This window comes from Anas platyrhynchos, chromosome 13 (assembly GCF_047663525.1).
Source record: "Anas platyrhynchos isolate ZD024472 breed Pekin duck chromosome 13, IASCAAS_PekinDuck_T2T, whole genome shotgun sequence".
Classification (NCBI taxonomy): Eukaryota; Metazoa; Chordata; class Aves; order Anseriformes; family Anatidae; genus Anas; species Anas platyrhynchos.
The window spans coordinates 15321645-15330249 of NC_092599.1; the positions used below are offsets into that span (position 1 = coordinate 15321645).

At 46.3% G+C, this 8605-nt stretch overlaps 1 long non-coding RNA gene across 1 annotated transcript; it reads right to left on the reverse strand.

Annotated features, from left to right (window-relative positions):
* Nucleotides 1-1389: 1389 nt before the first annotated feature.
* LOC119718201 (uncharacterized) lies at nucleotides 1390-4372 on the reverse strand. The gene is made up of 2 exons (XR_005269016.2): nucleotides 4221-4372; nucleotides 1390-2814 (listed from the first exon to the last, which is right to left on the reverse strand). It is a non-coding gene; the product is annotated as an uncharacterized lncRNA (long non-coding RNA).
* Nucleotides 4373-8605: the final 4233 nt, after the last annotated feature.

An 8605-nucleotide genomic window follows, 5' to 3' on the forward strand; every position in this document is an offset into this window, starting at 1 on the left:
CATTATCCAGCATCGAACTCCCTCAAAAACAATTCTCAACTCTGCACTCTCAACATTTGTGCCTCCTGCTGTGTCCTGTATCACACAGGCACATGAAGAATGGGTCTATGCGCACCTTCTCCTGGTGGAAATATATTTTGTAAGACCATTTGCATTGAAATATTCTCTAAATTTCTCCTCCCGGGGCATGCCTTCAACTTTCAACATCTCAGCACCAATTGTGTACTTCCTTCTTCACCCTGAGTACAATCTTATATCATCTTTGAGCTACAAATGAATACAAGTATACAAACTAGGCTTTTCTGCCTTCTTCTTTTTTTTTTTTTTAACCCACTTTCTTCTACGTGAAATTTAGGTTTAGATTTTTTTTTTCTTTCTGAAAACATGACACGTTACCCAGAGTATTCCTCCATTTTCCATCTAGACAGAAGACGGAAAGCACGAACTTGCTCCAGTCTGTCAGCTTTTCTTGTTCAGCTTTACAAGAGCAATTCAAGAAGGAACAACGAACAGGTACACCTATCCCAACCTCAATTGCTAACTTCAAAACTTGAAAATGAAGCTCTTACAAGCAGGTTATGGTCCTGTTTTTACTACACACATGTAAATAGTGCTTTTAAAAAGCTCTCTGTCAGCTGTGTGAAGAATTGCACTACAATAGCGATTCCAAACTTAAGGTTGACAGACATTTTTAAGATTTTCATCTCCCTCCTGGCAAAAAACTCTCCTGAAAAAAAATAATTCAGGAGCCTCTTCTGGCTAAAGAACACCCGCAGGGTTCTGCTATGAACCTGAGGAGTGGGAACTCTTCCAAATGGACATCAAGAATTCCTGATTATTCACACCCTTGTATTATAATATTATATTCACACCCATGTAGGTTACGGTGTTGCTGTATTGATGCCTATTCAGTCAGAGGCATCTCCAGACAAATATTTTTAAGGCTAAGGTAAACCATGCCTCAGTTTTGTCTCTGCCTTTCCTACACTAGGAATCTAGACAACTAACTCAGGCTCAAATATCTAAGGAAAATGGAAAGAATTCCACCCATTTTGGTGACTCTTAGAGAAAAAAATATACCTGTTGTGTAAGTGATTGCTCAGAATTGCTGGGGTTTGTTGCAGTCTCAATAGAGAAAGCTGGAAAAGGGTAAGGACTGAGATCCAGCCCAGAGAAAAGACAGGAGAAGCAGTGGAGGACAATCGTGTAACACGTCATGAATATTTTGTGACACTTCAGTGCAAAAAAGCCCAGTCATAAGGGACCAATCTGGCAGAAAGTACATAAACTGCTGATGCACATTTTATGCTGACAGCAGTCTGATTTTCTGACCAGGATATCATTCAGAAACTGCCACTCTCATCTGCAAAGTCAGAAATTGAGGCGAGGTGAATTTCCAAATAAAGTTTTATTTTGGCTCAAAGTTGCACAGTGCTTTGCCTTGGCATTTGCAGGTAAAACAGTTTCTCAAGAAGTTTTATGAGGCCATTGTGAGATTTCACTGGTCCTTGCTGTCCCTCAGGGGTCAGTCTAAAGCTGAATTTGTGGCAGAGAACAGAAAACTGAAAATCCCCAGGGACTCTCAAGCTTTCCTGAAAAATCTGAGTTCAATTTGGGTGGGCTCTGCCTTGTTCAGGTCAGAGCTGCTCCCAGGGGGGCTACAGAGAGGTGCTCGCAGTGAGATGGCAGATTATTCAGTGGCTGTGGAAGGATGGCTCGCCACCTCTGGGGACAACTCTAGGGACACTGTACCTACAAATGACCGATGTGAGCCTCGAGGACACTACTGAGTATCACTGCACAGGGTCTTCAGCCCTGGAACACGGGCTTGTCCACGCTGACATGGTAGAGTTGCCTGGTGGCAGCAGTTAACCCAGAGCCATTCACCAGAAGGATGGCATCCAGTTTGCATCCCCTCACCCCAAGTTCTTCTCCCCCATTTCTATCCGTTTGCTTCAGTACCAGACCTATTTTTGTGAAGAAATGCAACATTGTGCAGAGGCTGGGGAGGCCCAGTGACGCGCATCCCACAGAGACTTGTTCCAAAACTCAGAAAGCTGAAAGCAAGGCTTTTTCCCATTTAGCTACAAGACCTTTTCTCCCCCTATACAAGGGGGCAAGTCTTTTGTTTTTGCACTATTTGCTCCTGCATCTTCTGCTTCTTGTCCTTCTTTTTTTTTTTAAAAAAAAAAAAAAGAACACAAAAGGATTGCATTAAGTCTAACTGAAAAAGTTTTTTTTTTCCAGATAGATACAGTCCTCTTCTTACTTACTGAAACTGAAATATTCTTCTAGGAAACTCAGCATGAAATTGAGTGATAAAATGCCAAATTTATGCCTCGATTTTTCTCAGGGAACTTTTTATGCAACTATACATTGGTCTGAACTGAGTTGCCCAAAATAAAGTTTTCTGTTTGAACTGAGTGATTAATTTTAAACTCTTCTCATATCAAATAGTCTAGCAATTCTCTGTATGATTCCCATATTTCAACATGCACAATTTTAGAGGAAAATTCCATTCTGAGTTCCAAAAGCTTTGAATTCACAAGCATTTTATTGTGTCAGGGACAGAATGCTGGCAAATTGACGTGGTACTTCCCTGGAATAAGTGATCAAGTGAGCTGATGTGAATCAGTCACTGCTGTACAAGGCATACAAGATTTATCATCAACTCAAACCATCTCAGAACCTTGTGCAGGCAAGACTGAGGATAGAACCAGTACCCTGGGGAAAGTTGAGTAGGATTTGTTAGTGTCAGGTCAGAGGCTGGACTCTGTGATCTTGGAGGTCTCTTCCAACCTGGATGATTCTGTGCTGAGAAAAAAAGATTGGTTCGTATGGCATTTGGTATTACTTCCTCGCTTGTCTCATCTAAATCTCTCCTCTTTTAGTTGGAAGCCATTACCCTTGTCCTATCACCACACTCCCTGACAAAGTGCCTCCCCAGCTTTCCTGCAGCCCCCTTTAGGCACTGGAAGGCCACTATCAGGTCTCCCCAGGGCTTTCCATTCTCCAGGTTGAACAGCCCCAGCTCTCTCAGCCTGCCTTCATAAATCCTTCTCTCCAAGGCTGCTCTCTGTCTCGTCACCCAGCCTGTGTTTGTGCTTGGCACTGCCCCAGCCCAGGTGCAGGACCTTGCATTTGGCCTTGCAGAACCTCTGAGTTTCACCTGGGCCCACCTCCCAAGCCTATCCAGGTCCCTCTGGATGACATCCCTTCCCTCCAGTGCGCTGACCACATCACCCACTGACTGGTCCATCCATCAGATCCACGTCCCTCCCATTCAGAGACAAGGATATCATGGGGGACAGTGTCAAATGCTTCCTACAAGACCAGGTCGGCCACAGCAGCTGCTCTTCCCTTACCCGTGAATGCCCTAACCCCATCGCTGAAGGCCACCAGATTTTTCAGGCACAATCTGCCCTTAGTGAAGCCCTGTTGGCTGTCTCCAGTCACCTCCTTATTTTCCATGGACCTTAGTAGAGTTTCCAGGAGGATTTGCTCCATGACCTTGCTGGGCACAGAGATGAGACTGGCCTGTAGTTCCCTGGGTCTTCTTTTTTCTCCCTTTTTAAAATGGGGATTGTGTTTCCCCTCTTCCAGTCCCTTCAAGTCCCCCCGGGAACTTCACCAGACTGCCACAGCTTCTTAAATGTGACAGAGAGAGGCTTAGCAGCTACATCTACCAGTTCCCTCAGGACTTACAGGTCTATCTCATCAGGTCCCATGGACTTCAGGTCCCTTAGATGGTCTCCGACAGATCTTCTCCTACAGTGGGCAGTTCTTCATTCTTTCAGCCCCTGCCTTTGCCTTCTGGGGCCCAGGTTACGTAGCTGGAAGTCATCTGACATCCAGACTATCCCCACAGAGGCAGAAATAAAGCACTGCATCATGGCTAGGAAGACAGGCTGCCTTGATATTTAATTGTTGTCACCTAACTGCTGCCAGAAGATGAGCATGGTGGAAACCAGACCACAGACATGTAACATGGACAGCACTTTTTCGTTAGGCTTTGGCAAAAGGCAAGTAAGAATGAATACCTGTGACTCACAAGAGCTGGGTCTGAGCCATATTTCTGAATGTAGAAAGGCTGCATCAAAGCAGCTCCAGTGTGAAGTAGAAAAAGACCTCTGTGGTACGCTGAATTTAGCAACGTCACCAGGAGCTTCTGACTCAGAGCCCACTGCCCAGCCACGCGTGCACATCACCACCACACCTACCTGCCAAACCAGCACGACTCGGCTCGTGCGGAGCTCTGCCACCAGCAGCCGTGAAGCAACATCTCATGAAGAAATCCTTTTTCTTTCAGGGTTATAATTAAGCCATGCTTCGTACCACTGCTGCTGGCTAGCACGGGAAGGTTGCTGATGAGCTGTACTGGGAGAAAAGGCAGATCGAGTCAGATCAGGATCCCGCTTCAAACCCGTCCTTGTTGGCCTGAGTCAACCTCAGGCCAGTCTAGCCCAGCTTTTCTCTCACAACAGAGTTCAAGACCCTGCTGCCAAAACGTTCCTCTTCCAACCAGCTTCAAATGCCCCCTGCTCCCATTGACCCTGCAGACCAGTTATTGGGGATTTTCCCTGTACAGACACACAAACCACACCGGACAGGCACTTGAAGCAAGACATTTAGCTGCATCCAGGCCAGCGCCCACCTCCTTCAGGTCTGATTTGATATCTTCCCTCTGTGGGCTGCCCAGGAGCTAAGCCAGTGGCCAGAAGGGCATCTGCTTGCTCAGCCAGGTCACTGGTAAGCTAACAGCTCCCTCCTCTGTCAGACAGCACCAAAAGCAGTCTAGAATCTGTCCTAGCATCACTTGCAGCAGAGAATATTATTCATTCTCTCATTTTTGCACGCAGGAATGTCTCCAGGACAGTTTCCCTGGGGTACACAGACACCCAGGAACCCCCAGCCTGGTGCACTGAGTGCAGCTGAGGCTTCAGTTCTCACCCGTTCAATTTGTGTGAGCCTCGCAGCCAGCAGCAGGGCATGGTCAGCGTGCTCTTTCCCTTCCTGATGTCCCAGCACATACTGAACACCCTGCTCCGGTCCTTCAGGGATGTGGCTTTTGCAGGGTGCACTTTCTCACGGTATAACTCATTAGAGCTCTTCCAAACGTTTCTAAAGGAGGGGAAAAAAAAAAAAGAGAACAGTCAGATAACCTTTTTCTAAATCGCACAAAAAGTTGATTTTAAATACCTTTCTGTAACTTTGAAATCTTCTGTTCTTTTCATATTCTATATTCTGATGCTTTGCAAAGCACTATAAATTTCTGTCCAGTGGCATTATTGCTGGATCCCACTGAACACCTCTACCTGCTTTTTGTCTGTCCCACTCTGTTTAAAAACTCAAAGTTCTGTATAAATTTGGTCTTTGAGCATAAACTGAATTTGACTGGTCACTTGTTGCCTCCTAGTCAACTTGTATATTTTTTCTGATAGAGTTTTTAAGTCAATTAACTCTCTTCACACATACCACAAGGTAAACTTGCTTGCTTTTATTGCATTTTCTTGCCCTAGCAGCTACTGTGCACTTAAAGACAGCAGAACATTATGTACGAGCTTAAAGCAAAGGTGCTATGTAGGTGTGGAAAAAGCTGAATAATTGTGAATTGAAATTCAAAGCAGCTTTCAAGTGAGGCATGAGCTAAAAGGGTTGTATGGAAAAATAAATGACTTGCAACAAAAAGAATATGATAGGGAAATACAGGAAAGGGCTTCAGCACTGCATCTGGAGCTGCTTGTACCCTGCCTGCAGGAGAAAGGAAGGTGGTTCAAGCCAAGAACAAGGATCAAGCTTGTAAAACTCACTGCTGTTAGAAACCGTCATGCCCAAGCACCAGCCAGGGGTTTCCAGGAGGTATGGACTTCTGCATAGACATTCCCTGGTACAGACGCAAGATAAACCTTCAGGTTCAAGTAATAAATCACCTTCCTGTGAAGAAGCCAGAAGGATCCCACCTGAAATTGGACAGAAAATACCGAACACCATGATTTCTTTCCGGTTGCTTCACTGTAGGATTTGCAAGAGGACTTGCTGCATCTGGGTATGCAGGAGTCCTGCTGGCTCTGCTGTTCCTGGGCAGCCTGCATTCCTCAGCACCTTGAGGGCTTCTGCACCAGGGCTTCTCACCGTGGGAATACAGAGCTGTTTCCTCCTCCTGCACTCCTGCCATGGAGCTGGCTGCTCCCTGGGCCAGGAAATAGCGAGGCACAAACACCCCGCACAAACCCATTGGTGCCACACCAAGTGCACTGAGCTCACGGGTTTCATTTCTCCACACCTGTCTGAAAGCCCCATGTTTGACCAGGGGCTAGCAACTTTTTGGAGCTTCTACCACCTCCTCCCCTGCAAACCAGAGGGTTTTGATGCTCCTCTCCCTGGGGAAGGGCAGTTCCCTGTTCTCTGGGAATCCCCTGCACTGGAGCTCTCCCCATCACTAGAGCTGCTGTGACAGCAGTGCTGCCCCACACCGTGCTGCAGATCCATTGCAAGCTGCACACCCCCACAGAGGCACAAGCAGGTTAATTGCTGCAGTCATCAGGAAGGAGGATGCTAAAGGACTGGCCTTTGAAGTGGCTGCTTCTTTTAGGACTTCAGACAAGTGACTTGGCCTTCTGGCTTCTGTATCTGCGGGACAGGTACACAACCTAAATTTGTTAAAGCCTGAACTTGGCCTAAATGCTGCACATATTGGGGGAGAGGAAGAAGAAGGTCTTACATGGAAGAAATAGATCACCTCTTGGTTTGTGGTTTGACTCAGCTTTTTTCCTTTTTTTTTTTTTTTATACTGGCACCACTGGGAGAGTTCCCATTTGCTTAACTAGGCCACGTATGAGGAAACTGGGAGGGCACTTGAAATGTTTGGAGTGGCTTGACCTGCTAACTTTCATTCTTCATGAATCTGAGCAGCCTGGGTTCAGATGAGTTTTTGACTTTCAGATGAGCTGAACATCCAGAACAGCATGGAAAAGTTGTTGCGTGTATATGTTTATATATATAAAACCACACACAACCTTCACACTTCTAAGTTTAAGTAGTCCTAAAGCAATAAAATGCTATGACAGCATTGTTATATTGGTAAGCATGTTTGGGAGCTGGGAAGGATATCTAAAAACAGCCTACAATACAATTAGCCAACAGAAAATATCTGAGCAGGGTACATTATGAAAGGACTTTTGCTAAACAATATCTACTCAGAACTTCTGTAAAGGCTTTTGATGTGCTCCCACACGGCATACTGATCTCCAGACTGGAGAGATACAGACTTAATGGATGGACGATTCAGTAGGTGAGGAATTGGCTTGAAGGCTGCACCCAGGGAGCAGTGGTCAATGGCTCTGTGTCCAAATACAGCCCAGAAGGCCAGCTACAGCCTGGGTGGCATCAAAAGGAGAGGCCAGCAGTGGAGGGAGGTGATTGTCCCCCTCTACTCCACCCCTGTGAGGCCCCACTTGGAGTCCTGCATCCAGATCTGGGGCCCCCAGCACAAGAAGGATGTGGGGCTGTTAGAGCGGGTCCAGACAAGGGCCACAAAGCTGATCAGAGGCTGGATCAGCTCTCCTGTGAAGAAAGGCTGAGAGAGCTGGGGCTGTTCAGCCTGAAGAGAAGGCTCTGTGGTGACCTCATTGCAGCTTTTCGGTACTTGAAGGGGGCTTGTAAAAGAGGTGGAGGGAGACTTTTTGTGCATTCAGATGACAGGATGAGGGGGAATGGCTCTAAACTAAGAGAGGGGAGATTTAGATTAGAGGTTAGGAGGAAATTCTTCACCCATAGGGTGATGAGGCACCAGCACAGGCTGCCCAGAGAAGCTGCAGATGTCCCATCCTTGGAGGTGTCTGAGGCCAGGCTGGATGGGGCCCTGAGCACCCTGATCTAGTGGGTGGCATCCCAGCCTATAGCTGGGGGGTCAAAACTGATAGATCTTTAAGGTCCCTTCCAACCCATATGTTCTCAAAGAAAAACCCCGATCAGCTACTGCTTTCTGTTACTTCCTCTCAAGTTCTGTTGCTTCTGGTAGCTGTAAACACACTTGAGAGATTGCCTGACTACAATAAGTAGAATTGATTGCAAAAGTGTTCTGCAAAAGATATTCTGAGATGTATCAGCTGTTCCTGGATGTCAGCTAAGAAACCTTTTCTGCCCCTGTATGAATTCTTATATTGGCAAAAAAAAAGTTGGAAAAGGAAACAAACTTTACTTACAGAGAGGGAGCTAGATTAAGGATCCTCATAGCCAGTAGCAGGGCTTGTTGGCAATCATCTCCATTCCAAGCAGAGCTCTCAATCTGTTAAAAGCTATTCACCATTCTGAGGGAGGAGGCAGCTCTGCCCTTATCAAGCTCCAGAAGCACTCTGATTAGCACAAGCCTACTTTAACAGTGAAAACCTGACCTGGAGCCACAGACCCAACCAAATCCAAAGAGCTCTGCCTTGGGCAAGGTGATACAGCTCTACGAACACACATACTGCAGTCAGAGCACCTGGCAGCATTCTGTAAACCAGGCCCAGAACAAAGACCAGACTTCCTGCTGGAGCAGGAAAAAAGCAGCACACCACGAGGTCCTCGGTCAGAGAGTAGGAATAAAAGAAATGGCAGAAAGGAA